Raw genomic sequence first — 9,123 nt, 5'->3', positions numbered from 1 at the left:
GGTATTAAAATTATTTTCGAGTAGGATAAAAGTACTTGTCTGAATTATTTTACACGTATTACATCTTTTTATTATTAAAGCACTCCTTACATTTTAACATAATAATTTTTAGTTTTTTTCTTCTTCAAAATAATAGTTGTTTTAGCCCTTTGTAAGCTTCTTTTTTTTTGGAAAATACTCTTGGATATAATTAAAGGGATGAAATTCATTTTTGTATTCGAAAGAGATACCAGCCGTAAAATTAAGTTGATGAATAGTTGAATGTGTTTGTTATTGATGAATATTATAATCTAAAAATACATATTACTATTATTGTTTGCAAAATAAACAAATTAAAACTACCTAGAGTTGTAATCCGTGCAATGCACATTTTTTGGTAAAAAAAAAGTGATAGAAAAAAAAGTAATAGAATAAAATGTTTAATTTTTTTAAAAAGACAAAAATAAGATGCATTAAAAAATAAAAAAAAAATGCAGTAAAAAAAATTCAAACTGTCCCGTCGTTGATAGTATGACCTAATAACCTTTTTGTCAATTTTTTTTTTTTTTTGGATTTTTTCATCATCTAATTTTCTATCAATTTAACACATAAAATTAACATAATCTTATAAGGTTTCATTGTGTCATATGTAAAATATTAGGAAAACAATTTATTTAATATTTTCTTGGATAAGAGGGTCGCGAATTATTTTTTGGTCCAATAAATTAAAAAATACCCTATTTTCTCTAACCCAAAAAAATAGGAAATTTTTATGGTTAATTGTCACAAAATTTCTAGAGGGTTTATGATTAACTGTCACAGAAATTAAAAACTGATGGATTTATAAAATTAACAGAGTTAGCATATTTAGATTAAAAAAAACTTTCATTTTCCACTAAAAAAAGTACTTCCGTTTGAAAACTTAAGTTTTAAAACCACCACCAATATGTTTTCCTTTGAAAAACTTGATTTGAAGGTAAACATAAATGTGCAAAATTACTTAATAAATAAGAAATCAAACATATCACCTGAGTTTAGCAAGATAGACCGACATTGAAAGCAGGTGAATGAGAAACCAAGCATGGCTTTAATTAAACTTACGGTTTTTAAATGTAGAATCCAAACAACTGTGTGGACTGTGGATAAGTGTAAGAACTAAATTATTAATTAAACAGAGAGAATTATATAAATTGTACAGGACTAGGATCACCAGTTAATTAATAACTCGAGGGTACTTTAATTTAGCAATATCTACGTTCATTTGCTACTACTTCAATAGATCAATGTATTAGTTTTTGACAAAATTCATATAGTCTGACCGAAATTTAGAATGTCAAATCAACTGCAACTTATTATTGTTCCAATGCTCTCATGCCAAATCAACTGTATGGGTATCATGTTCTCGTGTATATGGTTTTGGGCACCCATTTGTACCCTCTTATACATAATTTAACCTTTTTGCTGATTAAAAACAAAATTTATTGCTCCAATGCAGAAATTTATCAGAAATAGACACCGGGTTTGTCAAATGCAATTAATTAACAAAAAGATCTAGGGCACATTCTATGCTAAGTTAAAAAAATCTAACCAACCTATTTATGAACTTTGTGCTTTAGAAAATAAAATGTTAAGTAATATCATAAAAACATTAACTAAGGAACTAACAAGACTAAAAAAACTATAATTAAGAAAAAGTACAAAGAAATAATATAATAGAAGTTCTTTAGTGGACACGTAGAAAGAACAGCTGTCGGAAATAGGAAATTTTAGAGACAAAGACAACCAAAGAGTAGTGTCCCTTCCCTTTTTCCCATTGAATGTGGACGAGCAGAGAGCTAGTGGGCAACTTGAGCATTATTCGTGGTAGCTTTGGCGACCTCCAATGCTTAAAATTGATTAATATTTCTTTATGCATACGTTTGAGATGACGAATGTTCCTTTGCATGATCCAGCCTCCTCTTACCTTCTTACTACTTAATAATCAACATGTTGACAAAGATCATGAATAATATATATATATATATATATATATATATATATATATATATATATATATATATATATATATATATATATATATATATATATAACTTTAGTCGAACATTTGATTGTATTGAGCATAATCTGTAGGGATTTCCATTTGTTTTAAAAAAATGAAAAATATAAAATATATAAGAATAAATAATAAATATATTATCATTTAATTACAAACTAACATCTACCACGAGCTAGATAAAACAAAACAAACTTGTTATCAACCCAAATTTCATATGTTATGGCTTAGAACATGAGGTGCTTAGGATCCTCCTACATCTGGGTCAAGCACTTTGATCATAACTTGGCCCAAAAACCCCATACTTGTGGTATGACCCAAGTCCACTCTGGAGACAAGAGTCATTAGGTTCTTTAGGATAATTAGTTGGTTCGCATGATCAGTTGAGAAATCGTCAAGATATTAACATTAACGAGGATCTAGATCATGCTCTCCTAATCTTAGTCACATTCTATGATATTCAGTTTCCCTCAATTTTTAGCTACAAGTCTACAACAATCTAGCTTAAGAATAAAATACTAAGCTTATGTTTGGTAGATAAATTGAGAGAAATAGAGAAAAAAATATAATAAGTCTTACTTACTTTTACACCTTTTACATTCTACTTTAATTTAAATATTTATTTTTTATTTTTGTCTTCTATATTTCCATACTCTCAACTAAACAAAGACAACAATTGCTTCATTTAGAGCTAGGCCTTAGGACTACTCTCCTACAATTTTATTTCTCAAAGCAATTTTACTAGTATAACCCATTTTGGGTTCTTAGCACACTTTTTATGGACCTTTTATCGTCACTTAGAATTTAAGAACTCTAACCATTTTTTTTACTCTAATTGTAGAACCAATATGAGTTCTACATTACATTTAAGAAAGAGAGATTTTACCTTTGTGATAACAAAGATCTTTAGAGTTCTTATACAATAATGATTCTTTAAGCTGACAATCACCTCATTCCTCTATAATAGAAGAACTTAGCAAAAACAAGTTCTTACTTATAAGATTTCAATAAGAACTTAACGATAAAAATGCTTTCAACTATATCATTCCAGCCAAGAATTGAGGAGAATGAAACCTCGTGGAATCCATCAAAGATAGGGGGAGCAAAATCTAGATCCTCATAAGTGTTAGAGAGCTACTATTTGTTACAAAATGATATTTGCTCAATTTATAAGAATATACATGTGCACTGTTTTAACAAAAACAAGGAGTAGAGATGAATTGGTTTTGGTGGAAAAATATGAGAGTAAAGATTATAAAGTAACTAATCACAGTCATTCGTCTTTATTCATGTAACTAATTTTTGTATAAAACATTTTCCTTGGTACTAATTAGGGGTGGGTATATGGACCGATCCGTGAAACTCACATCTTAGACAGGTTGGATAAGTCCAGTCTGCGAGATAAATGATCTATTTTTCTAGGTCTGTATCTAGTCCGCAAAAGCCTATGGATAAATGAACCAGTGCAGGGGCCTAAATAGCAAACTAAAAAAAACCATCAAATTTCACAAAGTGAAAGAACAAGAACAACAATTTGATCTCAACATCAAAACAAAAGATAACTTTACTATTATGGACTAATCTCAATCATGAGAACAACAACAAAGCTACAACAAAGTAAAAGCTTCAAATCAGAGGCAAATCGAAGTGACCAGGGCACTATGACAGTAACGCAACAACGACAAGAGAAAAGGAATGAAGGTGGCACGACCAAGGATGATTCAACAATCTGCAAGAGCGAACAAAACATTGATATGCGAGCATGGAGGTGGTGCGAGTGCGACCAGAGAAAGGATTATGCCCAACGGTGGCAAGAGAAAGTCGCAGTGGCACGAGTAATGCATGACTAATGAGATTTAGAGGTGCGACACAAGTTTGATATTGACTGCAACCACGATGCGTGAAGGTGTAGGTGGTGCGAGTGCCACCAGGGAGCAGACGATGTATGAGCACGATGGCTAGAGAATGTCGTTGTGGCGCAACTAGTGTAGGGTGAAGGAGGTCTGGAGGTGTGGCGTGAGGAATAAGAGTTTGTTTAGGTTAGGTTTTAAGTTGTAAGTTCTAAAATTCTAAGTGAGTATTCTCTCCTAGTCAAACAAAGTGCACAACATCATGTGTTTAGTGGGCTAGTCCATGAGCCTGAGGATTAATCCCGCAAAGTTCATGGGTTTCAGGGACCAAACTCAAATTCACCTATAGTTATGCGAGCTTTTAAAAAATAGGTTTGTTATCTGCGTGGTCCACAAACTTGAACCCATATATCCACTCCTAATACTAATATCTCAATTATTCCCTGATCATACATGCATGCCAAATAATTGACCTAAAGAACCCAATAACTTTCGCAAGAGAATGGCTTGGTTCATAACTCAGTTGTGGGGTTTTTGGATTGAGGTATGACCAAGGTGTTTGACCTGGAAAGGGTTCACAACCTCTCAAGTCTCAAGCTAACTGTATAAGGATTTTAGTCCTAGATATGGCTAATTTCTTAAACTAAAATCGAAAGGGTTCACTACTCCTTGAGTCCCAAGGCATAGGCATAAGAACTGTGGGCATAGTTGTGGACTAGGTACTCGGCCTAGAATGGAGAGGACTACAACCCCTAAAGTTCTAACCGACGGATGTATAGTGTGTTTGGATGGAGTAATTTAATAGGAAAATTCATTTTTTCAAGGAATTTAAAATGATTCATGATAAAATAGCTTGTTTGGATAGAATATTTGAAAGGAAATTTAATTTTTGGTATTTTTATGAATCATTTTGATTGACTAAAATAGTGGGATTTCAAATTCTCTAAAAAAATATAGAATTTGAAATTCTTTTTTCGGAGATGCTCACTCTAACTCACATTCTTGCTCGCTCAACACTCACAACTATGGGTGACCAAAGCTTTTACGCCCAATATCGACATAAATTATTTTTCACTAACATTGATCGAAGTTTTTTCGGTCAGAATTTTTTGTATGATGTCAACCAAAACTATTTTTGCCAATATTGGCTAAGATTTTTTTAGATGATGTTGGTTAGGGTTATTTTCTCACTGATGTCAGTCATGGGAAATTTTTCCTAGTGTCGGCCAAGGATTTATTTGGTTGTTGTCATCCAGATTTTTTCAATTGATGTTGACCAATGATTTTTTTTTTTTACTGACATCGGTCATGACTAACTTTTGAGTGGACACCTGTTAGGGTTTTTCAGCCAATGTCAACTAGGTTTTTCCAGCCAATATCAACCAAAGCTATTTTTTAGCCAATATCGGCTAGGGATATTTTTTAGCCGATGTTAGCTAGGGTGTTTTGGCTGATGTCAACTAGATTTTCTTAGCCGATTTTCGTTAGAATTTTTTTGCTGACATCGACTAGGGTTTTCTGGCTGACATCAGCCAGAACTATTTCTTAACCACATTAGCTAGTTTTTTTTTATCGATGTTGGCTAAGGTTTTTTCTGCTAACACCAGCTAGGTGTTTATGATCGACATCGGGCATGACTATTTTTAGTCGACACCGACTAGGTTCTTACAATCGACATCCACTAGAGTTTTTTCGGTTGACATCGGTCAGAGTTATTTTTTAACCAACATCAGCCAACGTTATTTTATAGCCGATGTTGAGTAGGGTTTTTTGTCCAACATTGACCAGAGCTAATTTTTAGGCAACTTCGACTTGGGATTTTTCGACCAACGTTGATCAATGATGTTTTTCAGTCGACATCGGGTAACGTTATATTGGTTGGCATTGACCAAACTATTTTTTAGTTGATATTGGGTAGATTTTTTTGTCAACGCTTGCTAGGATTTTTTAGGCCGACGTTGGCTAAAAATAGCCTTGGTCAATGTTATTCGAAAAGACCCTAGCCGATGTCAGCCAAACAAACCCTAGGATAATCACACCTCTTGTTGTACCCCGCAGTGAGAAAGAACATCAATAAAAAGCGTAATAAACCATGTAACACTAGCTATTTACTTGAAAATGTAGTTCTTTTATGTTTTACATTTTGTATTTGCCATAAATACGTGTTTTTCATGCGTGGCATTGTGCTGACAGAACATAGTTGTACCTCTGCCACCATTTCTTCCTATAACGGAAGATAAAGAAGTTGAAAATTTTTTCAACGAAAATCCAGGCATTGTAGTTCAATGGGGTTGCTGGTGGCATCATTCCAGTTGCTCCCAAGAGAACTGGGAGATTGATTAGTGAAATCCATGACTATTTGGGAAATGCTTTGTGCAATAGGCAACACAATTGCGGGTCCTAATGCACCTCCAAGGAGAAACCAATTCATTGCACTGTACTTTCCTTGGGAACCAAATATACACTTTGGTCCCACCAGACCCCAAATAACTGATGCATCAAAGAATGCACGGTCACCCGGGCATGTCCAAGGACTGTTTGCAGGAAGGAAATCATCATGACATATTTCCTTGATAGAATTCAGCAACCACCACGCTACTTAAATGTTGATGGTTCCATCGAGCATTGTGCTATGAACTATACGTAAATGTGTGAACAAATTTAATGCATAAGAAATTGCAGAATAGATGTAAGACAATTTTATGTAAATCATCATGACATATTTCCAGTTTCATTCGCAGCTTCAGCTGTGTCATGGCATTATATCTTAAGATATTACACACGAACTTTATGAAAATTGTGGGTAAACATCATTGTTTTAATATCTTTAACACAATTTTTCAAAGTTATTCTGTAAAGCATAAAATTTCGAAAGCTTCAGCTTATACAAGTAAATTATCTAAAATTCTGATAATTATTGTTCAAATGTTAGGTATTTATTAGTTAGCACAACATGCAACTGTAAAGTGCCTTAGCATCATATGAATCACATTGAATTTTTTAAAACCAAAGCGATATGCAATCTAATTAGAACATACTACTGCATGTGTTTATTCCAGAATTTCAAAACATCAGTTTTCTTTACTATGATCTTATTAAATTAATATAGTAAAAAAATTAAACATCACTGCTAAATAATTTGAGTAGCATTACGTACCTTCCATAGAAGCAGACAACATGTGTGAGGGTGGATGCTATGGTGGCAAATCCAAAACCGTAAGTAAGAGCGAAAAACATACTTAGATGAATTCTACCTTGCTTTTCATACTCTGCAACATTTAGCTCAAAATGGTTGTCTACAATAGCAGATATGTTGTATTTTTGACCTTGGGCAGTGAACAAGTGTGAGGAGAAAATAGGAAACCTATTGGCATTGTAAACATTGAGGCCCCAATATGATATAGGAATGACCACGTAGACAATTAATGCATAGCCCACAAAAACATTGACAATGGCAAAGAAGGGTGAGATTAGAGGGCTGGACAAGAATGATGCCACGGCAGTCCAATCAAGTGTGAGGGCCCCTCATGCCTGAGCCTATCTGCTGAGCTGTAACTGACTTGGAGAATACCCAACACACCCATGAACAAGTATCCAGGGACAACATACCACAAAAAACTGCACACTAGTGCAATAAAGAAGAACTTTGCCCGTGAAAGTGGGTGGTCATCTTTCTCATGCAATGCTCTCAATACCAACAATTCATTGGTGTTAAATAGATTGTTCATAAATACATCAATATAATATATGAAGGTATAAGATTAGTTTGGTAGCTAAGAAAGAAGCATACTGCTAACAAAAACTAACAAATAACATTTATCATCAAAAATAAAAATAAATAAACACATCAATACGGAGTCTACGTACTATGTGATTGTTTGCATGTGATACTTTTTATTGCTACATCTTGTACTCGTAAAGGAGATGCATGAATAACTACTCTAGCACTTTTACACATGTTTCCTTGTTACATTCTTAATTTGCCGGTGGTAATTTTAATATTGCTATCTCCCAACAGTACGACACAAATGTTTTACACTTCCTTAAAGGTTTACATGACCGTCCTAAACATCCGGAGAAATTATTTTTATTTCCCCAGACTATATATATATATATATATATATATATATATATATATATGTGTGTGTGTGTGTGTGTGTAACGACGATTTTGATTCTTCGTCTTCATATTTTTTAAGCTATTTTATCTTTTATTTAACATGCATTATATATAAACCATTCCACTAATTCGCCAAAAAACAAACCACTCCACTATATTACATAAAATTTAATTTTTAATAACCGTACGCGCTCATTATTGATTTACTTGTATAATTAACTTGGCTTGTTTATACTGTATATGTACATAAATATATTTCATGTCAATTATCAGTACTATTGGCCAAATTTGTTGTATGGAGAATCGCTGCCAAACACTTAAATAATCATCACTATAGTATAGACAACACAACTCATCATGATTTTTTATTTGATAAATGATTAATATTGTATACTTATATAATTTTTTATAACCACCAATACATATTTGTACAATTCCATACTAACTTTAGTATTTATAATTGCATAAACACATTATTCAAATTTATTTTAAATTTTACAAGGGCTTGTTTATTTGATTTTTAACAAGATTTTTAATTAAAATCCTATTTTAAAGATAATTAAATAAGATTTAACAATTTAAAAACTAATTTTCATACTTTTTCATAATTTATATAAAACAAATTATAGGAGTATGAAAATAGTTACATGATCATAAAAATATTGTAAAAGATATATAAGCACACCATGACTTCTAGTTAGATCTTCAGTTCTACTGAGTCTCAGTTGCCTACGTGGAAATTAAGTGCACATGCAACTTCAATAATTTGCAAGCCTACTTTCTTCTACTGTTCTAATTCTCCGTTTTGACTGGTATCAATCACAATATCATGTGTTCTAATTGGTATCTATTTTTTCTTTTTTAAGAAAATTCTAATTGGTATCTTTGATGCGTTTATGAATTTTTATTTATGATGTTGGCGCGAAGTTTTTGTCAGTGGTCCTTTATACGTCTGTAAGCTAAATGTCTATCCAATAGAAAAATCAGGATCTTTCACATCTTGAATATTTGTTATTACACTAGAAACAACGTCACCCAACCTGTAAGAACCAATTAGGATTGGTTGAGTGAGTTTTTCCCCAATAAAATTACTTTTGAAAGGTGTATCTGTTTAAGTTTTTA

Source organism: Glycine soja, chromosome 11 (genome assembly GCF_004193775.1).
Source record: "Glycine soja cultivar W05 chromosome 11, ASM419377v2, whole genome shotgun sequence".
NCBI classification, from domain to species: domain Eukaryota; kingdom Viridiplantae; phylum Streptophyta; class Magnoliopsida; order Fabales; family Fabaceae; genus Glycine; species Glycine soja.
Note: the sequence above shows the minus strand (reverse complement) of the source record.